The sequence below is a fragment of the Ursus americanus genome, chromosome 28 (genome assembly GCF_024610735.1).
Source record: "Ursus americanus isolate L20-20 chromosome 28, mUrsAme1.1.p, whole genome shotgun sequence".
NCBI classification, from domain to species: Eukaryota; Metazoa; Chordata; class Mammalia; order Carnivora; family Ursidae; genus Ursus; species Ursus americanus.
The window spans coordinates 10,213,834-10,237,263 of NC_142154.1; the positions used below are offsets into that span (position 1 = coordinate 10,213,834).

The 23,430-nt window shown below is 47.1% G+C and overlaps 1 protein-coding gene across 3 annotated transcripts in view; it reads left to right on the forward strand.

The window, feature by feature from the left end:
* SLCO3A1 (solute carrier organic anion transporter family member 3A1) overlaps nucleotides 1-23,430 on the forward strand; it is a 297,991-nt gene that overhangs the window by 37,348 nt on the left and 237,213 nt on the right. The window contains exon 1 of one of the 3 annotated variants that reach the window (XM_087856656.1): nucleotides 20,350-20,424. The exons of the other annotated variants lie outside the window; for them this stretch is intronic. The gene's annotated coding sequence lies outside the window, so the exon portion shown is untranslated. Of the gene's footprint in view, nucleotides 1-20,349; nucleotides 20,425-23,430 lie in introns of those variants that run through there. 3 annotated transcript variants of the gene reach the window in all.

Genomic DNA, 23,430 nt, shown 5'->3' on the forward strand with positions numbered 1-23,430 from the left:
GCAAGCCCCCTGGTCACCCCGAGACTCCATTGTCACCCTTAAGAAATGTGGAGGAACTCTCCAGTCTTTTCCTGCTCTGCCTTTGTAAACAGCCATTTAGTAGGGACTGGATTCAAATTCTGACTCCTCACCTCACCGGCTGTATGATCATGGGCAAGTTTCTTAAATCCCTTTTGCCTCTGTTTCCTCATGTGTAAAATGAAGACTGTAATAGTACTTTAATATGGCTAATAGGAAAATGAAATTAATTTGAATAGGTAGAGCTTATAGAACAATACCTGGGAATATGCAGTAAGCACTACGGAAGTATTTCTACTATTTTTGTTATTGTTTTTGTTATCATTGTTATTACCATTATTTTTTTAGCACTTAGTATGGTGTCCAGCTAGTAAGTGTAGTTCAAAGCATAAATCAATCACATAATAAATTAGATTCAGATGAAGTTCTAGAACAGTGCTCTCCAGTAGAACTCTCTGTGATGATAGAAATGTGCTGTATTGGTGCTGTCCACTAGGGAAGTGGAGGGGAGGAAAAATAAATTTCCCTCTACCATTTTAGGTTCTTGACAGAGACATCCCCTGTAATAGAAGCGAGCTTAACAGGCGAAAAACAAATTTAATTTTGTATGTATGGGGCGTTAAAGATATGAGACCCAAAGAAGTGACCCAAGCAGACAGCTTTTATATCTTTTTGACAAGGGAACAATAAATTTGTGAAGAATTGACAAGACAAAGAAGTTCGAGCTTGGGTGGTAAATTAACAAGGAAGCAACAAGGTTTGTTTATATAGTCTTCTGGGCTCCAGATTCCCTATGTCTGGTGATAAGGTTTTCTTTCTCCTTTCCTCCTGGTGCAGGGAAGTTAACTTTCACATGGGAGATTTATTTCCCATTTTTAGGGAGACAAAGAGTGGCCAGAGAGTACTTATATCAGCTGTTCCTTAAAGGTAACTTTAATTCCAAACAATCAAAGTGCCAGAGTGGCATATTTTGGAATGGCTTTCCCTGAGCTCCTGTCAGTTGCCACTAGCTGTGTATGGGTTAAGGAGCCCTTGACATGTGGGTCATGCAATCAGGGAACTGTGTTTTAAGTTTTATGCAATCTTAATGTAAACTTAGAGCCACCTGTGGCTAGTGGCTACCATGTTAGCACAGTTCTCTGAACACTCGTGTGCAGAGTTTGTCATTTGGTTGATTTGTTGTTGGCATTTTTGCACACATTCATGGATGACTAACATGCAGCCAGAATTGAGAAACACAGGACTGAAACTTTTAGGCCAGCACTTTCTCATCCATCCATCCATCCAACCATCCATCCATCCATCCACCCACCCATCCCTCCATCCATCCCTCCATCCATCTGTTCATCCACCCACCCATCCATCTATCCAACCATCCATCCATTCATCCATCCATCCATCCATCCATCCATCCATCCATCCATCCAACCAACCATCCATCTACCCAGGCATCCATCTATCTAGCCATCCATCTATCCATCCATCCATCCATCCATCCATCCATCCATCCATCCATCTATCCAACCATGCATCCATCCATCCATCCAACCATCCATCCATCCATGCATCCATCCATCCATGCATCCATCCAACCATGCATCCATCTATCCAGCCATCCATCTATCCAACCATGCATCCATCCATCCATGCATCCATCCATCCATGCATCCACCCATCCATCCATCCACCCATCCATCCACCCATCCATCCAACCATCCATCCACCCCTCCACCCCTCCAACCATCCATCCATCCATTCGGTGAGTAACTATTAAGTTCCTGCCATATGCCAGTTACTCTTCTTGGCACTACCAGTCAGCAAAGAGGGAGATCCTGGTTCTCAAAGAACTTGCCTGCTACTAAGGGAATAGAGCATGTGAATCTATAATAACAGAATCTCACACAATAAGCAGTGAGGACAAAAGGGCATTGCAGTGGTGGCTGGGTTGGAAGGGGGGGTGGTGCTTAAGGAAAGCCTCCCTCAAGAAGGGACACCCGACCTAGAACCTCTTGGTGGGGAAACAGCCTTGTCATGATCTGGGATAAGAGTGTTCCTGGCAGAGGGAGCAGCCAATGGTCCTGAAGTTGGGACTGCACTTGGCCTGTTTACAAAACAGGAAGAAGGCTGTGTGGTTGGGACGGTGAGCATGGAGGACTGTGGCGGGAGATGATCTGAGAGAGGAAGGCGGGTGGGATTTTTCAGGACTTTGTGGGCCGGGGTCTGGAGTTCAGGATTTTTTATTCTGAGTGCTGTGGGGAGCTGTCGGAAGATACTGAGCAATGCCCCCTGTACTGCATGTAACTCTAATTGCCATACAGGTAGCGCACGGGTGATATGGGGAGGGGATAGTGGCCACAGGGGCACAGATGGTACCGTGGAGACAGAAGAGTGGACAGATGGGGCTCTCCCAAGGTAGAGCTGACAGAACTTACTAACGGGCGGTTTGGATATGTGAGGGTCGCAGGGAGAGTGTTTCTAGACCCTCCTTCCCAAATATACCTAGACAGTGAGACTGAGTATTCGGAGTTCCCACTGACTGAATAAGCTTATCTTCCTTCCATCTTTCTTCAGGAGACTGCTTAGAAGCTGTGTGAAGCCATGCAGTGTAGGTTAGGGGATTTTAAAGCATGTAGCCTGGGACAGTGTTTCTCCAACAGCCAGGGGCAGAACACCGGAGGATACTGCTAAAATGCCGAAACTGACTCCCTAGGTCTGGGGTCTGAGATTTTGCATTTCTTTTCTTTTTTTCTTTTTATTTTCTTTTATTTTTTTATAATAATTTTTTATCATGTTATGTTCGTCACCATACAGTACATCCTTAGTTTTTGATGTAGTGTTCCATGATTCATTACTTGCGTATAACACCCAGTGCACCATGCAATACGTGCCCTCCTTAATACCCATCACCGGTCTATCCCATTCCCCCACCCCCTCCCCTCTGAAGCCCTCAGTTTGTTTCCCAGAGTCCATAGTCCATCATGGTTCATTCCCCCTTCTGTTTACCCCCTCTTCATTCTTCCTTTCCCTCTCCTACTGATCTTCCTATTTCTTATGTTCCATAAATGAGTGAAGCCATATGATAATTGTCTTTCTCTGCTTGACTTATTTCACTTAGCATTATCTCCTCCAGTGCCGTCCATGTTGCAGCAAATGTTGAGAACTCGTTCTTTCTGATGGCTGAGTAATATTCCGTTGTATATATGGACCACAGCTTCTTAATCCAGTCATCTGCTGAAGTGCATTTCTGAAAGGCTCTTTGGTGATGTCAGTGCTACGTGAGTTTGAGGCCCTCTTCACCTCAGAAGGGCTTCCTCACCCCATATTATATGTTCCTGCTACACAGAGGCACAAGACAGTGACCCTCCAGACCCCGTGTGTCTTAGGAGCGGGTTGTAGCGAGCCAGGAAGCATTCTCTCAAAGCTGAGCCCGTTCTTCCACACAGACGTCTTGAACTTGTGGCCATAAAATCCTTCCCAGAGACTCAAGGAATTTTCTTTGTGGACACAGAAGACCCTGTTCCTTTGTCCTTTGGGAACAGGGTTCTGGGACAATTATTTCCCATCCTGTGGCTGTGTGCGCTTCCCTCTTCAGGTCCAATCTCTACAACTACATTGGAGGGGATGCATTTTACATGAAAAAGAAGCCTTTCAAGCAAAGTGACCTGTGGGCAAGAAGCCACGTGACTGCCTGGATTTAAGCAACCTTGTGTTATGAACACAATGCGTTTACTTGGTGTTCGGGTGGGAGAGATGAGACGTGATTACCAGCGATGCTAATAGTGGGACGATCAGTGTTGGCAGAGAGGAGTTTCAGCTCCAAAGTGGTGCCTCCAGCTCTGGATCTGTTTCTTAATGAAATGGGAAAGGAAGCGTCAAGAAGTTTCATATGATGCATTTCCCCACAGAGCATTACTGTAAGTGAAAACTGTTACCAGGCTGTAGGAGTTAGGGCTGTTTCGAAACGAGTGTGCTCCCTTCTAGAAGAGGTTGGCTTAACCAGATTGATCATCCGGGGCCCTCACGGAATGCTTTCTTGAGGCAGGATTCCATATGGAAGCTTTTTGTAAATGAAACTAACATTTGATTACTGGGAGAAAATGACTGTGACTGGTTATTTGGTTTCCCAGCCAATACCATTGATTCACGCTGTCTCCAGTAGTTCTTAATAATCTGCCCCATTTCATGCCAGATGAGATACTGAAGCTATTTCCTTGACTCCTGGTCTAAACATTTAGGGTTATTGTAGCCAAGCTCGTACTCCAGCTTCCTTCTGTCTCATCTTTTGAGTTCCCAATGGTTGTGGCATTTGTCATTACAGGTTATTAAATTATCCTGTGGTCGTTTGCATTTTTATGATGTTCTTCTCTTCTAATAAATGCAAATCTTCCCTTTAGAGCCCACATAGATTAAACTTGGCAGAGTGGGGACATTGAACCGTCTTGACCCACCTCCACCAAAATGACCTGTACCCTCTCTTGTTTCTGAGTGGGAAGCCGTTCAGTAAAGCCACTCACTCTGTGGTTTTAGTCCTCCAGAGAAGCCTGATTCCTCCAATTCTTGGTGTTTGTTTTCCTTATCTGTTTCTCTTCTCTTTAGGGAATTACAACTAACTCCAGGGATAGGGGCCAAATAGGAGGAAACAGGCATAGTCTAAGATAGCCCTTGATGAAATGGTCTTTAGTTCATAATATGGTCCTAGAATTAAGGCAGGGGCTTTTTACAGAAATGCTTCCAACATAGGCACATGCCCCTCTGTAGTCTGTCCTCTGTAAACCAGCACATGATTTCCTGGATGAGTGATGGCTCCAATCACAAAGCTGAAAAAACGTTCACTGCCAACCAGATAAGAGTCATGTCCATGGTGTGGTCACAGTTGCTTCTCAGAGGTGGGACTCCAGGCGGAAATGGCGCACCGCGGTGCCTCTTTTGGGGGATGGACTTTCCTGTGTGAATAAAGATAAGCCTAACGTAACATGTTTCTCATCAGGACGTGGCCGTGTCTTGTAAGAGAATGATAAGAACGGTACTTAGAGAATGTCTCTACGATGCCAGCCAGGATTCTGCTAAGAGGTATCATGGGCTTAGGAGCCAGACAGTCCCTAGGTTGAAATCTGTCCCTGCACCTTCTGGCTGTGTGATCTTAGGAAAGATACATAAGTGTTCTGATCTTGGGTCTCCTCCAGAAAATAAAATAATGCCTTCTTGGCAGCTGGAAAGCTACGAGAATTAACAAATGAAGTGTGGTAAGTGCCTGCCATACTCTTTGCCATTGTCTCTACAGATGGGTGTCTTTAAGACAAACAAAACAGGGGTGAGTGGGTGGTTCAGTGGGTTATGCGTCTGACTCTTGGTTTCAGCTCACGTCATGATCTCGGGCTTGTGAGATCAAGCCCCACCTTGGGCTCCACGCTCAGCGTGAGTCTGCTTGTGACTCTTACTCCCTCCCCCCCACCCACTCACTTTCACTCTCAAAACAAATAAATGAAATCTTAAAAAAAAAAAGATGAACCAAAAATATTAAGTTGGGTCTTACAACTAGTTTCTTATGTAAGAACCTTCTGTTTTCACATTCTTTGGATCAAAATAAGCCAACAAGCTTCTCTGAATTTCTGACCATTTCCTTCCTCCTGGCTTTTTAGAATGGCCCAGAACACACTGTGGCAGGTGTCCCTCAGATTCAATGCTGGGACTATCATCGTGATAAAGCTGTCTCCCTGGACCCTGGTGGCCGAGTGCATGGGTTGGCTCCCATGTGCCAAGCTGAGTCTGCTTCACGGTCCCAGCTCTGGCAGCAGTGTGCCAGGGACAGTATTGGAACTGGGCGTCCAAGGCCAGCCATCTCAAGACCATCTCCTTTGTGTCCTGCCCTGTCGAGGCATCTTGCCGTGGGTGACGTGTCAACGTGGGGAGGTGTGCGGGAGCCATAACTCCAGGGGCAAGGCCAGGGGAAGGTGAGTGAGAGAGGGAGTCCTTGCTCTAGACATGTAGCGTTTTCTGAGCAGAAGTTGAATGAGCTGCAGAAAGCCCTCATCGTGGGTTGTGTCTGGTGTTCTTGGCTTGCGTGAAGGCGTCTCTTTCAACACGTCTTATTTTCTAAGCATGAAGTCAAAGGGAGATAATGTGACCCAGTTAGTAGGCTAGGGCTGCAGCATTCCTAGGGGATGCACCTGTTGCTGTCCATCACATACAGGGCTGGCTCCCTGCTCAAGAGCAGAGCCATGACCCCTGCTTGCCAGTGCACATAACAGCACTGCTCTCGGCCCTCTGGTCCTGAGTTGGGCGGTAGCCACTTGCTGACGGGGGTGGAGAATCCACTGCCCTGGTGGATTCCAAATGCCTCTGTTCTACAAGCTGGGGTTTGCAGTCCTTCCAGAGAGCGCATTTTCTTTTACATTTGATAGTATCTCTAATACCATAGTAGACCTGTTTTAGACGTCTATGCAGTTTCCCCAAACTCTGTCTCTCCTAGCTTCTAGCTTTTATTAGACATAAAAGACTTCACTTCTGCAATAGTTCTCCTGGTTGGGCCTGGTTCTCTTATTCTCTGGCCTCCAGAGTCATTTGGGTCTCCTCTGGAGGGGCCAAGAAGGCTGTACTCACTTCTTCATTTCCAATTGATCTGGAAAAATCCAGCTAAAGGAGTTATACATTTTATTTTATTATTTTTTCAAGATTTTATTTGAGATTTATTTATTTGAGAGAGAGAGGGAGAGGCAGAGGGAGAAGCAGACACCTGGCTGAGTAGGGAGCCCAATGCAGGGCCTGATCCAAGGACCCTGAGATCATGACATGAGCTGAAGGCAGACGACCAACCGACTGAGCCACCAGGCTCCCCAAGAGTTTAACATTTTAGATCCACAAGATACTAGCATTATACCCAGTGGGTAGGGGTCGGCTCCCCCTGCCCGAGATGCCAGAGCATACCTTCTTGATGGAGGTGAAATCACCCCTCGTGGAAGGAAAATTGCTTCCTGTGGGTGGGGAGGGGCACAAAGACTTAAAACTTTTTTTTATGTATCAAGCATAGATTTACATCCAATTTATACACATATACAGTATGTCTGTGGTATTAAAATTTCATGTGGGCCAATTAGGAAGAAATGTCTACAAAGGCTCTTTGAGGGTGATCATAAAGAAAAGGTTTGAAAACACTGCTATGGAATTTTACCCTTGATGCCTCCTGTTCCCTATTCACAAAAAATAATTTGTAAAAGGAAACCCCTTGCTCTCTACTTGGGGTGAAGATGTCATCAGGTGTACTTCTGGAAGGAGGGTAGGCTGCTGTGTTTCCAGCTGAAGAACAGTTCAGAACTCTTTGGGGCAAGCCATCCGTGAGTTTTATTTTATTTTATTTTATTTTATTTTATTTTATTTTATTTTATTTTAAAGATTTTATTTATTTATTCGACAGAGATAGAGACAGCCAGCGAGAGAGGGAACACAAGCAGGGGGAGTGGGAGAGGAAGAAGCAGACTTCCAGCGGAGGAGCCTGATGTGGGGCTCGATCCAAGAACACCGGGATCACGCCCTGAGCCGAAGGCAGACGCTTAACGACTGAGCCATCCACGCACCCCCATCCATGAGTTTCAAATAGCATCGGAGTCTTCTGGAGAGATTTCAAAAGGGCAACTCCTGTACCGCACCCCAAATGTACCCCAGAATCTTCTGGAGCTCTGGACATCACTTGGGTGATTCCTAAATGTCCAACCCGGCATGAAGTCCACAGCCATTGATCCAGAACAAGGAGAGAAAGTGGTTTAGTTGAGACGCTGACCCAGAGCCAGAAAGTGAGACTGTCTTGTGGGTCGTCCTCTCCCCACCCCTCCCGAGCTTGCCCCCAGCTCTGTACTTCCACAAACCAGGCGGCGCCTGGTTCACCAAACACACCTCAGCCTTTCCCACCTCCATGTGTCTGCTTATTAGTCTCTCTCCACTCGGATTCCCTTTCTTTCCTCTTCACCTATCCACACTCTACTTGTCCTACAAGACCTAGCGTGGGACGCCTTTCCCAGACCTCCCCAGTGTTCTTACTGCACGTACACTTTCCACCTCCAGTTTTCACTATTGCACCTGCCGTCTTCTTTTCTCCTCCCATTTTCTGGAGGCATAACTTAAATACCATAAAACGGTCCATTTTAAGTATACAACGGAATGATTTTTTAGTTGCATTAAAATAATGCAACCATCACCCAAGTCCCGTTTTAAAACATCTTCATCTCTCCAGAAAGTTTGCTCGTGCCTATTTGCAGTCAGATCCCACTTCGCCCCAGCCTGAGACAACCTACGTTTTTTGCCTTTCCTGGACATTTCATAGACAGGGACTCATACAATACACAGTCTTTTACTTCTAGCTTCTTTCAATTATCGTGATTGTTTTGAGGTGACTGCTATAGTGTGTATTGATAGTTTGCTCCATTTTTATTGCTAAATACTATTCTTTGGTATTGAGTTTTAGTAGATATTTATTAACTGGATTAGATCAGTGTTTGATGTATGGCTAGACCATGTTTTGTTTATCCAGTGACCATTGATGGACATGTGGGTTGTTTCCAGTTTGGGGTTAATATGAATCCTGCTATCACAGTCTTTGTGTAGACATATGTTTTCATTTCTCTTGGGTAGATTGGGGGTGGAATTCTTGGGTCCTGTAAATTCATATATAACTTTTTTTTTTTTTTAAGAGAGAGAGAGTGAGTAGGGGGATGGCCAGAGGGAGAGGGCGGGAGAGAATCTTAAGCAGGCTCCATGCCCAGCACAGAGCCCAACATGGGGCTCGATCTCATGACCCTGAGATCATGACCTGAGCCAAAATCAAGAGTTGGACACTTAATTGACTAACCCACCAGCCCCATATATAACTTTTTAAGAAACTGCCCACTTATTTTCCAAAGAGGCTGTGACCATTCATCTTTTACATTCCCGCCAGCGATGTTTGTGGCTTCTGGTTCTTCCCCATGCACGTGAATGCTCAGTATTGTCTCGGCTTTGTTATTATACCCATTCTACTGGGTGGGTATTGGCACCTTGTGATTTTTAGTTTCATTTCCCTAAAGACTAATGATGCTGAGCATCTTTTCAAATGCTTATTAGACATTCCTGTGTTGTCTTTGGTGAAATCGTCTCTTCACATTACTTGCCTATTCTTAAAATTGGGTTGTTTGTCATTTTATTGTTGAGTTGTAAGATTGCTAGGAAGTGGTGCTGAACTCATCTTTAACCGTATTGATTTTCTGACTCGTTGTTTAATCCATTATTGAGAGGGATATTAACATCTCCAGCTGTTATCATTGAATTGTTCATTTCTCCTTTCACTTTGTCAATTTTGGCTTCATGTGTTTTGGGGCCCTTAAGGTTGGTGGTGTTGGGTTCATGTCTGCCATTTTGTAATTTCTGTCTTGTGTCTTTTTGTTACTCTGTGCCTTCTTTATTGTCTTCTTCTGTGTTAAATCTTTTCTAGACTTTCATTTTAATTCCTTCTCTCCCTGTGTTTCGAATTACTTTCTTGGTGATTGCTTCTACAATATGCATCTGAAGTTATCAAAGTCTGTTTCAGATCAGTACTAACTTAATTCCTGTAAAATATGAAACCTCTAATACAGATCCATTACTTTCCCTCATTTGTGTTATTATCATATATATTACATCTATATGTGTTATGAATTTTAACAGTGCGGTGTTACTGCTTTATGCAATCCTCTGCCTTTTAAAGAAGTTAAGAGGAAAAATATATTTATACAGCCTTTTGTATTTACCCCCATAGCGAATGTTTCTGGGGCTCTTTATTTCTTAGTATGTATTTGTGTATATATTTGAGTTACTGTATGGTGTCGTGTTCTTTACACTTGAAGGAATTCCTTTAGTATTACATTCAAGAAAAATCTGCCAGCAATGAATTCTCCCAGTCTTTATTTATCTGGGAATATCTTTATTTTGCCTTCATTTTCAAACGATCATTTTTCTGGACATAGAATTCTTGGTTGACAGTGTTTTCTTTCAGTTCTTTAAATGGACCATTCCATCGCTTTCTGACTTACGTTGTTTCTGATGAAAAGTCAGCTGTTGATTTTGTTGAGGCTCTCTTGCATGTTTTTGTTTTGTTTCTGTTTCTCAAATCTCATATTGAGCCCCTCTAGTGAATTTTTCATTTCAGTTACTATACTTTTCAACTCTAGAATTTCCATATGGGGGGTGTGTGTGTATGTGTGTGTGTGTGTGTGTGTGTGTGAGAGAGAGAGAGAGAGAGAGAGATCTGTGTCATTATTCAGATAATCTATTTGTTGGATAATTAATATCATATTGCTATTTAATTTTTTAAACATGGTTTCTTTAGTGTTTTGAACATACTTAGGTGCTTTGAGTCTGTCTGCTCTGTCCAACATTGGGGCCCACTTTCAGATGACTTTTATTTTATTACATTTTTTTTTAATTTAAGTAATCTCTGTGCCCAGTGTGGGGCTTGAACTCATGACCATGAGATCAAGAATCATGCTCCTCTGATTGAGTCAGTCAGGTGCTCCAGCATGACTTTTAGTGACTATTCTTTCACCCCTGAGTAAGGAAGGGCCATGCTTTCCTGTTGACTCTTAATTTTTTGTTGAAAATTGGACATTTTAGATAATATACTCTAACAATGCCGGATTTATTTTTTTGTCCTCCCAACACTCTCCCCATTCCTGCCCATGGTTTGTTGTTATTCTGTTTAATTATTTGCCTGAATTAAATCTGTGGTATCTGTCTCTCTTGTGGTGTGTGGCCATCAATGTGTTGGCTCAGGTTTTAAATTTTTAGTTCTTTTTTTCCCTTTGATTGTAGATTCCTGTTTTTATCGTAAAGCCTGGCTTCCTAGGGGTTGCCTCTGTGTCTGCATAGTCAATGATTGGTCAGAGTTTGTATTCAAATGCCTCGAGTGCTAAGATTGCCTTCAAAATTAAGGCAGTTTTTTTTTAAGATTTATTTATTTATTGGGGGGGTGGTTATGAACAGGGGGAGGGGCAGAGGGAGAGAAAGGGAAAGAATCCTCAAGCAGATTCCCCACTGAACATGGAGCCCAACCCGGGGCTCGATCCCAGGACCCTTAGATCATGGCCTGAGTTGAAATCAAGAGGTGGCCGCTCAACCAACGGGGCCAACCAGGCCTCCCTCAAAATTCAGGCAGTTATTAAGTTTCTTCAGCTTTTCCTTTCATTTGGGTCCTTTTGCATCTATGCACGCAGGCTCACAGTCAGCCTGAAGGAACAGAGAGCATGGACCCTCTCTGGTTTCTCTGCTTCTGCACAGCCTTTCAGTTAACCCGAAATATGTGGAGAGCTTATCAAGGACTCTTAGGGCTGATCTTGCTGTTGAATTTCTGTCTAGTCTGCCAGTGTGTTGCTTGTCCTGACCAGCACCACAACGTCAGAGGAGCTCATGTTCCATTCATTTGCCTTTGGGAAGGCTGTTTTTACTGACAGTGTCCCTGAGTGGGTTTTTTCATGTTCCACTTCAAATCAGGTGGACTCCTTCCAACCGTGAGGCTGTTGGTTTGCACGGCCAACTCGTGTGATAGAACTACTGTGCCAGCCAACATGGGAGGGAAAGAACCCAGGCTCCTCCTGTTTTTACCGGAAGTTCAGAAGCTTTTTATGAACCAACGCTCCTCGAGTTGTTGCATGTTTTAGTTGATTTCCAGAGTCTTGAAATGGTGGGTTTCGTTTTGTCTTTTATTTTTTACAATTTTGTCCATTTTTTAAAAAAATTTAAAGATTTTTGAAGTTTATTTTAGAGAGAGAGAGAGAGTGCATGCATAAGCAGGGGGAGGGACAGAGGGAGACGGAGAGAGACAGACTTCCTGCTGAGTGTAGGAGCCCTACACGGGGCTTGATCCCCCAACCCTGAGATCATGACCTGAGCCAAAATCAAGAGTCGGTTGCTTAACCAACTGAGCCACCCAGGTGCCCCTTGTCCAGTTTAAGTATTGTTCTTCAGGGGAGAATTTGTCAAGTTTCTCATGCCGCCATTCCAGCTCCATTGTCTTTTCCCACCTTCTAAAGAGCAAAAATCATGTGGCGGTTAATAGGAGGGACTCTGACACCAGACTGTCTGGGCTTGAATCCTGGCCCTGCCGTTTACTACCTGCCAGACCTTGGTCAAGTTACTTAACTTCTGGGCCTCGGTGACCTCATCTGTAAAATGGGAATAATAATAGTACCTACCTGGGGCGCCTGGCTGGTTCAGTCGGCCGGGCATGTGACTCTTGATCTCAGGATTGTGAGTTTGACCCCATGGTGGGTGTAGACATTACTTAAAAAAATAATTAAATCTTTTTAAAAGAACTAATGGTACCTACCTAATGGGGTTGTTGCCAGAATGATATGGATTTAATATACATAGAGTGATAGGAGCAGTGTTTGGCCCACTGTACATGCTGTAAATGTGAGTTCTTATTAGTTCACTGAGGGAGGGACTCTATCTTGTCTACGATCTTAGCCCCCATATCCCTGGTCTGGTACGTTGCAGATAGTCAGCTCTTCTGACCCTCGGATCATCTTTACTAAGTGATGCTTGACATTCAGAGGAAATGAGGGCAGCTCCCGGAGTAACTGCAGGTAAAGGACGAGAGACTGCAGGGGACCCAAGGAACAGATGGCTTTGTGTCTCGTTGAGGCCAAATGTTGGTCAGTCTTTGTCTTGGGCTCGTGTGTTTTTCCTCCCAGCCCCAGGAACTGCCTCGTATGCCTGGTGCTGCTCACATACCATATTGAGTGTGAGCCCGGGTCTGCCCACTTGTGTTTGTTTCCAAGAACTTAATTAGCACAGTTGCTACCATTTCCAAAGTTTCCTTGCATAGGCACCTCCAGGAATGGATAGAGCAGCTTGGCTGTGATGCATATTAGGTTCTTACGCAAAGGGAAGGGGCCACCGGGGAGCTGTGGGAGGGCAGGGGACCTAGAGGGTGTGTTCATCAGCCCAGGCTCCTGCTTACCCGGACAGAGCCATCGTGCCAATGGGACGTCGGTGCTCCTTCCTCCAGTGCACACATTTCGGGTGAACGGAGTACCCGCTGGATTCAGTGCTCACTCACCACCTGGGTGGGACACCTTTGTGCAGGAAAGCGTACCTCTCGCACTGCTGTAGGTAGTGACCTGGCTTAGCCACAGCAGGCCCCACTCTGTGCTCAGGAGCCAGGCTATGGACGTAAGACAGTCCTTGCCCGCAAGGAGCTTTCAGCCTTCATGAGGGATACCAGACATTCCAAACTAATGCCAGCCACATGGGAGTCTGTATCAAGTACCGTGGTTGCGAGGGAGAAGGTGAAGCCCGGGAGGCTTCCTGGAGGAGGCGGCATTGAACTGCTGGATAAGTAGGGATTTCTGAAGTGAATGTAAGTGGGGTGGGTGGTATTTTAGGGAGGCTGGGAGGCAGAATGTGGCCAGATGTCGGGGTCTGCTCCTCTGAGGCAAGGCGCTTGGGATTTTCAAGTTGGCGGTGGGCATCACTGGAGGGTTTTAAGGAGAGAATTAATTGGAGATGGGCTGAATGAGGTGACACGGGAAAGAGGACAGTGGCCAGTGCAGATGTACTGGGGACATTTCAGGGAAGAGGGGCTGGGCAACAGACCTGAGCTGGGTGGGGTGGGGAGCTGGGGGTGACCGTCAGGTTTCTGGGGCCTGGGACCGTGCAGATGTCAGGGAAATACTGATGTTCATGGAGGGAGGGATCAGAAGGGTGAGCTTGCTGAGCCCGGGGCAGGGGTGGAGGAGGGGGATGGAGAGCAGACTGCTGTGTGGGAACGTGCAGAGGCTGGGTGCTGTGGCCTTCCTGGGGAGAGGGTTCTGCACAGAGGCAGTATGGCTGCAGGGAGAGAATGGGTGCCATCAGCATGCTGGACATAGACAAGAGAATGAGGGGATCCCCCCTCCATGAGGGTTGTTCAGTGACTCAGAAACAGTCAGATGTGACCATGGAGAATTCTGGCCATAGAGAAGACGGGAAGGGGGGGAGCAGGTTTGGCAGCGGTCGGGGCGGGGGGCGTGGCTCGGGGTTGGAGGAAAGTGGAGGGCAGCAAGTTGTTCCTGTCAGCTGTGTCAGAAATCAGAGAAAGCCTGTTGAGAAGGGCAGGGAAAATAGCAATCACCTTTAGAGGTAGGGACTCGGTGGAGAACTGGATCCAGAGCCACTTCCCATGGCCGTAGCACAGCCGTGAAGCCCCATCGCATGGGGTTGACTTGAGCATCGAAAGCAGGGATGTCTACCCAGCAAATGGGGACATTCGTTACGCCTCTTGATGGAAGGGAAGAAGAATGGCAGTGACAGGAATGGAAATCAATGCAGCCACTGTGGAAAACGGGACGGAGGCTCCTCAAAAAATTAAAAGTACAACTATCAGATGATCTAGTCATTCTGCTGGTGGGTACGTACCCTGCAAAAATGAAAACACTAACTCAAAAAGCTATATGCCCGCCTGTGTTTTAGCATTATTTACAATAGCTATGGTAGGGAGGCGACCTAAGTATCTACCGACAGATGAATCGCTAAAGAAGGGATTTTAAGTTGTTTTATATGGATGAGAATTGGGCTTGTTTGTGGACAGGGCAGAGAAGGAGCCAGTGGAGAGGGGCAAGACAGAATAGGCCAGAGAGGTGAAGAAAGGTCTTCAGGAGGCAAGAAGGGTGGTGGGTGGGCGGAGGGACCTGCCGAGTGGGAGGCAGGGATACTCCTTCCCTGGGTGGAGCGAAGCTGGGCATCTTACAGCCTGTTCCCTCCCTTATCCTTCCTGAGGGCAGGATCCCACCTTTGGCTTGGGCAGACCGAGACGGTGTTGTCACACCCTGCACTAAGGATAACCTCTCCGTGGCTCTGCTCAATTACAGCTTTGGTACCTAGTTTGGTATATATTGGTACAGCATTTTAGCACCTTGGACAAGGTACCATGCATCCAACACGTAGTAGACTGTTGTACTCACGGTAGAGCGAGACCAAGCTGTGATAGGTCTACTTTCATTTTAACATGGGGGAGGGGGCGCAGAACTGGACGGGGCATCAGGAGACATCCCTGTCGCCTGCAGGTGTATGGTCCTGGGCAATTACTTCATTCCTCTGGGCTTCTGGTTCCTCCCAGGAACATGGGAATGGGCTGAACCATCTTTAACAGCCACGGTAGAGGTCATGTCCATTGTTCCGGTGGTCAGTTAGGCGAAGCTGAGTGTGTTTGGTGCCTGAGAAGTATTGGAAGGATGGACAGCAGAACCATCGGGTTGCTGGTGGAAGCAGGTTGATGAAGAGGAACTCTTTACTGTGTGTGACTGTTGCCTTCAACTGCTCTGACACTGAAGTTGCGACTTTCTTATGCTTCTAGAAGCTTTCCAGCACGGCACATGGATGGGTGTTGTTTTGTTCCGGTCTGTGTTTCTCTTACACCTGGACTTTGGTGAACGTATTATTTTCTTATCAGCTTATTGGTGGCGTTCATTTCTTTGAGAGGATATAATTAAGTGGAAGCAGATTATCTTGGTATTCAGGACTTAGGTATTAGGACTTAAATACTTGTCTGGTGGGGTGGCTCTTGAGGAATTTATATGGAATGATTTTGTACCCTGTTCTGGTGGAAGCAGTCTGTATGTAGCAAACTCCTGTGGAATTACAAGTGGAATTTGAAAACCAGAAAGGAAACGAAATGCTCATGCGCCACCCTGGCCTCCCACTCCATTTCTCCACCATGGTGGCAGGCTTGAGTCTGAGAATCCTGGTAAGGAAGGCAAAAAGGGAAATGCAGCTATAATCGTACTGTTGAGTAGCCTTTGGTTGGAGGTAGTGAGGCTGGGAGAAGCCTCGGAGAAGTAGACCTTTTTTTAGTACTTAATTAAACACATTTCTCATATCAGCCTTAACCCAATGTTTCTGGGAGTATATATATATATTTTCAAGGGATGCTCAGTATTTAAAAAAACTGGATAGCAGAGTTTCAAGAAATGCTACATACCATATATTTTGATGGATGATTAAGAACGAATGTCACCATTTGGAAATGTTTCATAAGTCTAGTAGTAAGGAAACCTGTTTATCTTTGTTCAATGCAGGGTTTTCAAAATTATATGTGACTTCAAAGCTCTTTTCCTCCCTGCATAGCTTTTAACAATAACCAACCTTTTTACAAAACTTTATTCTTTTACAGAGAGAGAGACAGAGAGCACAAGGGAGGGCAGAGGGAGGGGGAACAGAGAGAATCTCAAACAGGCTGCACTTGGGCATGGAGTCCCACATGGGGCTCGATCTCATGACCTTGAGATCATGACTGGAGCTGAAACCAAGAATCCGAGGCTCAACCAACGGAGCCACCCAGGCGCCCTTTTTTTTTTTCGCTTTTCGCAAGTTTGGTTACCCATTGCTTGGGGCTGCCTCTGCTTACCTGATGGAAGCCATCTGCTTACTTACTAGAACCACGTGGATGGGGAGAACCTCACTGAGGCAGGGAGAGGGGTGCTCCAACTTCTCCCTCGGATGTGGGGCCAGTGACTGGGCTTCAGTCCTGGCTCCTCCCTCGGCCCCCTAGCTGTGGGGCTGTCAGCAGGATAGTTCCAGCATCCAATTCCTTATCTGTAAAACTGTGCTATCAGTATTTCCTACATCATGGAATCATAACGTAGAATAAATATGTCAATATAGGTAAAGCCCTCAGTAACGAAGCTCACATGTGTAATTAATATCACCCCTGTTCGGGAGCCTGCCATGGTTCCTCATTCCTCCTGCGGTACTGGGTGCTAACTAGGCTGTTTTTGGGGTACTGACTGTGCTTTGAAACTTGTTCACCCGTTGTGATCACTGCTTATTTTCCACTTGCCATCTCCTGTGAGCTGGTTGAGGACATCTCCAGCCGCTGGTTTAAGCCTTTGTATGGCACAGGTTTTCAGTATGGGGTTTTTCAACTCGGCTGATAGTAAGCCTGGACCCGGGGGCATATAGAGAAGTCTAATTCGGTGAAAACAATTCTGCCTGGGGGAGCATTTGCATGCATAAGTTGTTAGTATACTAGAAATCTCTTTCCTAAGACTGTGTCTTGTCCTGTATACATTTTTGTTGAATGTTGAGGAATCATTTAATTCCTATTGTTCTTGAAGTTTCTCTAATAGAAGAGACCGGGCACCACATAAATTGTCAATTGAAATAATGACTGAAGTTATTAAAAGGTGCTAAACACAAATTATTATTAATAGCCTGATGCGGACATTCCTGGTAATGCCTGCAAAGCTTACGAACAGAGCGGAAGCACGTTCTATCAGTTGTACCCAGCGGAGATGGAGAATCTTTGTTTTTCCATGATGGACCACTGAACTACAGAGAAGAATCAATGATGAAATTTATAAGTAGGAGGTCATTAAATGTGGAGACTCTGTTTTAGAAGAGAATCATAGAATGTAACACATTCTCAGAATTAATTGAACAAAAAGTGTTGCTACATGTAAGGAGCAATAAAAAGTGTTTTTGTTGTACTTTAGGGCCATTTAGGGAAGAGAGGTAGCAGAAGAGATAGCAGAAGAGATGAGAGAAACTAAGAAACAAGATGTAGAGGGAAAAATAGTCTGAGAAAGAGGCAAATAATGACATAAAGATCTAGGGAATGGCAGAGACAGAGGCTTAGAGGAGAGACCAGTGAGGCTGAAGGAGAGCCAGGTGGCGACTCTCAATCGGAGGAAACTTTGGTGCTCCAGGTAGAGAGAGAGTCGCTGGGCTCCAGGGGCACTGCGGTGCAGAAGAAGCCACGTTGCGTATTTGCAACCCCAGGCATAACTGCTGTTACAGTGATGAACTTCGTACAGAACATTTCCCTCGCATTTGAACCCGAGGCAAGCTCTGAGGGCAGGATTTTCATCTCCACGTTACAGACGGGGAAAGCGAGTTGTAGGTGTGTTAAATGCCTTGCCCGAGGTCCCATAGGTAACGTTTGGCTCTCTGTATCTCTTGTGTATTCCACCTGCCCCCTCACACATACAGATGACTTTGGTGGGGGCTGAAGGCCAGAGTTATGTCTAAATCTGGGATTCTCTATGTAATTCTTCCTTGGCTTTTTGAGAAAAATGATTGGAAGATGACAGCCATTTATTATGTGGTCATTATACGGGCTAAATCATCTGCCAGCAATGAAGCAACACTGACTCAATGTCTCTTTTCCCCGGCTGATCTGTGAGGCAGGTGAGTGATCTGTTTGCCACCAGGGCAATCACGGGAGATGTTGTCTTCTGTTACCTGGCTCTGCAAACGTCACATCCTGGAATTCACAAGTGAATGCCTTGTGTGCTCCCTTGTGCCCTAAATTACGTGCTCCAAGGAGCCGCTGTTCAGATGAAAAACAAAACCACACAAGGGGCCTCATTTACCCGATGAGATCGCTGCTGCTTCGGCCCAGGACAGTGCTGTCTGGGCTTACGTGGTTAGGCCCCTCCCTCCCTGCCCCACCTCCTTCCTTACTGCAAGAAGACATGCCCTTGGCACATCAGACAAGAAATTGAAGTTGCCTTGCAAATTACCTTCACGGAATTAATAAGCTTGCATGAAAGACTTGCCTAGATCGACTTTCCTGGGCCAGCAAGAGGAGTGCTTCACAGACTTGTTACAATGGCCAGTGTTTTTATTGCCAGGCATAGCAATGACGTGATTTCCCAAACTGGATTGACAGAGAACTGTAGAGCAGGAGTTGGGGCCATCTGTGGCCTGTGGCCAAATCCAGCCCACTGATTGTTTTCGTTAATAAAGTTTTATTGGAACACAGCCATGCCTGCTGTTTATATATTCCCTATGGATGTGGCTTTTGTGTTAAGATGGCAGAGTGAGTAGGGGCTACAGAGACCATGTGGCCCGGAAGCTGAAAATATTTACCGTGTGACCCTTTGCAGAAAAAGTGTGCAGATCCCTGTTCCGTAAGGGGACGCCATGTCACACTCCATGTGACTGTAGTTTATAGAGTGAGCTCCACATCTCCTGGACCATTTCTGCCTCTGCTCCCTGACACGGGCCCTGCTGCTGGGCACCAAAGGTTAAGGGTGAAGCTTCCTCCAAGTTCCCTGGCTGCCCTCTGTCATACCCCATCAGACAGATGTGCTTTGAGATGCAGGCTGTCCACACTCCTGGGCTCCTAGCAGCCTTCCTGCACTCTCAGGCCTCCCATGGCTCCAGATGAGCCTAGGGAGACTCCCCCGAGGTCCTTTTGCTGTACCTGGCGTGGCCCACGCCTCCGCAGCTGCCCGCTCTGCACTGTTTTCCTTCTCTGGCACCTCTCCCAGGGGCGCCTCTCATGCTCTACCAGCACTGCCCTGCTGAAGCCTCACTTCCACCAGTACTGCTGAGATAGCTGCCCTGGCCGTTTCTTTTCACGCCATGCTATGCCCCATGGCCTGGGTAATGTTGCTCCCGCTCAAGAACCTCTCTTGGCTCCCCATTGACCTCCAAACAACGGCAGACCCTCAGCCTGGCCTTCAAGGTGGTTTTATTTCAGATCACTCCTCCCTGTGTTCTGAGGCCAAAAGGTCTTCCCCACCCCACCCCCCATCCCAGGGGTGCTCTGAACTGTACCCCCCACCCCCATTGATCTTTGCTCGTGGAATGTTGTGACCCTCCTCCTTATCCCCTGTTTATCCTTGTTACATCCCACAATCCTGGATATATTTGCCTTCACGGGCAACCAAACAGACGCTCTCACTCCCTTGAGCCCTCTGCCCCTCTATTCCCCGGTATGGTAGGCTATGTTGTTATTTGATTGCTTTTTTTCTGCTCTCCCCAAATTATAAGCTCCCACGGGGTAGGGCTTGTCTCTCAATTATAGTCCCATTCCTTGCACCTGCCACGGAGCAGGCGCTCTGCGATGGACTTGGAAGTCACCCAGAGCATGCGTACCTACTGTGTGCCCGCTGCTTGGAGGCATGATGTCATAATGCTCACTCGAGCAAGTATCGTGATGACGTGCAGACAGGCTCAGAAGGATTGGCCACGTGCTAAGACAGATTTGGACTCGAGGCTTCCTTGCTCCCGTGCCGCACCTGATGACTGGGTTACACCGCAGTGAACATCCACACGTGGGCAGCCCCTCTGCCGCGTCCGTACGGCGCACCTTGCACGCACATACCTCCACCTGCCTGTGTCTTAGAATCACCTGGGAGCTTTGAAAATATCCATGCGGGGGCCCAGCTCTCACAGATTATATCAGAGACCTGGCTGGGGGGTGGGGAAGGCACTGGTGTTTTCAAAAGCTCCCCAGGTGATTCCAGTCCGGGCCCCACGTCCCACGCCCCACGTCCCACGCCCCACGCCCCACGCCCCACGCCAGAGTTAAGAAAACGGACAGATCTCCGGGAAGGTTCCTGGGAGTTATCCTGACTGTCGGCCTCTGCTCCTGAGAACTTCTGACTCAGTAAGCTGATCACCTCCGCGCTTTTGAAGGTGAGGAAGGGCTGGCTCATCTCTATGTGGCCACGGTCTCTGGTGCCTCCTGTCTTAGGGTATTTGTGACAGCATGGGCTGAAGGTCTCCCTTTTGGGCCGGGTCCCCCTTGCTGCTGCTGGTCCGAGCGTGCCTCAGGTACCCTAAGAGGCGAGCCTCCCACAAAGGCAACCTCAGTTTGCCCATGTGAGCCTGTCTCTAGGAGCTGAAAATGAGGGAGTGCTTTCCACTCGTATCTAATTTAAGAAAAGAGACTCTTCCATCTTGAGCAGCGGTTGGTTGGTTAAGGACGGGAAGGCCAGTGGAGCAGTGGTTCTCAAAGCGTGGCCCCCTGGGCACCATCAACATTACCTGGGAGCTGGTTCGAATGTACTTTGCCAGCCCCACCCTGGACCCGAGGCGTCATGAATCCCTGAGCTTGGAATCCGGCATTGACCCACTCCGTGTGATTTTGCTGCCCCTGACCCTGACGAGCACAGCTCGGGACTGATGGAGGGTAGGTGGGTGGACCCTCGGAATAGCAGTGGTTTTCTGCCCTAGCTGGGCGCCCGAGACCCCTGGAGGCTTACAAAATCTTGAGCCCCTGGGTCTCCTCTCAGTGTCTGGGAGGCTGTATCTTTAACAAGTGTTCCAAGAGATTCTGAAATGCAAGGGTTTGTTTTTTTGTTTTTGGAATGGTGGTGGTAGAGACCTGAAAAATATTTGCGTTCTTTTCACTTGGCACAGGGTAAGGACACTTTTCTTTTCCTCCCGGAGTTACGGCTCCTTCGTCTCTAATTCCCAAGACGTTTTCCATCAGTCCTGTTACCCATTAAGTAAACACAGCCGTTCCCTTTAGCACGCGTCCTTCTCGTTGCTGTTGTTCACTGCCACATAAAAGCCACAAGTGGGTTTTATGGCCTCATGCACACTTAATTAGTTCATCTTCTCAAAATTGTGTTTTAAGTGAGCGAAGACATTAGCCTCTGATCTAATTGATCCACAAAGCGTCTTTTCAGCGTGTTCGCGGGGCCTAGGCTTGATTCAGAAGTGTCCTTCGGGCTTGGCAGAGGCCACAGGTCAAGCTGAGGACCCTGTGACTTCCTGTCACCTTCTGGGTTACTCTGCAAAGAGCATGTTTGAGGCTGGACGGGAGTTGCGGGCACAGACATCAGCTCTTTCTAAAAGAGCTGATTATTTTTTGTTTGGCCCGCAGCTGTCTCTATCCCCACCATCCTTATCTGTCATCGTAAATGTCCACACCTGTGTGATATTTTATGACGGGTCACACCTGCCGGAACAGCGCTGTTGTCGTTTCAGATATGCCGCCTAATATGTATGTCATTAAGCCTCGTGGCCGGAATGAAAAACAGCTTCTGCTCCAATCCTTCCCACCTGCTACCCTCACACTTCTGTTGTCCTTGACTCCCGTCGTGGAGGTCACCAGGCTGCAGACCCATTAGGCTGCGTGAGACCACTCCGGTGCCTAAATGTACTCCTGCACCCAGCCTCTTCTGGGCATCTCTCAAGGCTCCGCACAAGGCCCGGGGTGAAGCCTCCCGGAGCCCCCTAGCCTCCCAGGCAGACAGGCTGTCATCTCCTGCACTCCCACACAGCGTTACCTGTTACAAGCCTCTGTTAGAGCGCTTACCCCATCATGCTTTTTGTTGTGTTAAAAGTAAAGGCGTGAATAAATGAAGCCTTTGTTTTTCCTCCCCAGACCTTCCAGAAAGAACTTCTTTGGGAGTCTTTGAAAGCCATTTTAACGAGACCAGACCTGCTAATAAATTTCTTTTCTCGACAGTTGCAAATACTCGGTGTTTGAGAAATAAGCTAGCTGCATAACGAGGGCTGACTGAGTCGCGAGCTGGCCTTGACTTGGTTGGAAAGTGCAGGGGAAACGGGAATCAGAATTGGAACATGGGCAACAGAGGGGACACAGATGTCCTGTTGCCAATACCAGTGTCAGGACACAGCTCTGCCGAGCCGCCCCCCCCCCCCCCCCAGTTTGCTGGCTTTCCGCTCTCCACGCTTCTGTCCATTGCCACACAGTGGCCACACCTGGCTTTGATGTTGCCCGATGCTCACAGATAAATAATGGTTATACGTAGCCCTTTCCAGCATTTACACCTGTATGTTGTTGACTCCTGGCACTTATATCCCCATTTCATAGATGGCAAAGTGAAAGCATAGGGTGAATTGCCCAAGGTCACAGAGTCAGGATGGCCCCAGGCATTCTGCACCCCTCTGCTTTGCTTCCTCTCCTTTCGCGCTCCTGCCGGGTGGGGAGAGGCTGCTCTGTGCTAGCAGAGAGCTTTCATTATTTCCAGTCTTCATGTACATCTTGCCAGGTTGACGCTACCCTTCCTGCTTCCCAGAAATCAAGGCTTGGACGGGTAAAGCAACTTGAGCGAAATCCTAGAGCTAATTAAGGGAATAATAGCTAGGATTCAAACCAGGTGTTCCTCTCTCCGTGCTCTGCATTTTTTCCACCACACTGTTGGGGATTGCCTCATTTCTTTAGGGGGGCATCTGTGGCTGTTTAGAATCTGTCACCAATCCACCTTCCCACCATTTTCCATTCCTTTACTAAATCACACCACCCAACTTTTTGCTCACACTGTTCCTTTCTCCTGGAGTGTTCTTCCCTGCCCAGCTAGGGCTATCAGACCTCCCATGATGATGGGGACTCTTATCTTGCTGATAATACCCTGTGTGGAACGTGCAAACTATAGGAGGGAGGGCCATTCGCATCTTCTCTCTCTAGCTCAAAAGCCCTAAAATAATGCGTCTCCTCTTGACACCCCCCCCCCCCCCCGTGATGGCTACAGCATGAATGTCCTATCCAGTCACTTTGTGTTACGGTTGTGCATGTCTTTTCTGCTAGATGGGGCCAGGTGTTAGCTCTTCCTTTTCTCTCTCTCTCTCTCTCTCTCTGTGTGTGTGTGTGTGTGTGTGTGTCTGTCTGTCTAGGGCATTGCCAAACCACCAGTAAAGGTTTAACGAATATTTGTTAAACAGATGAAG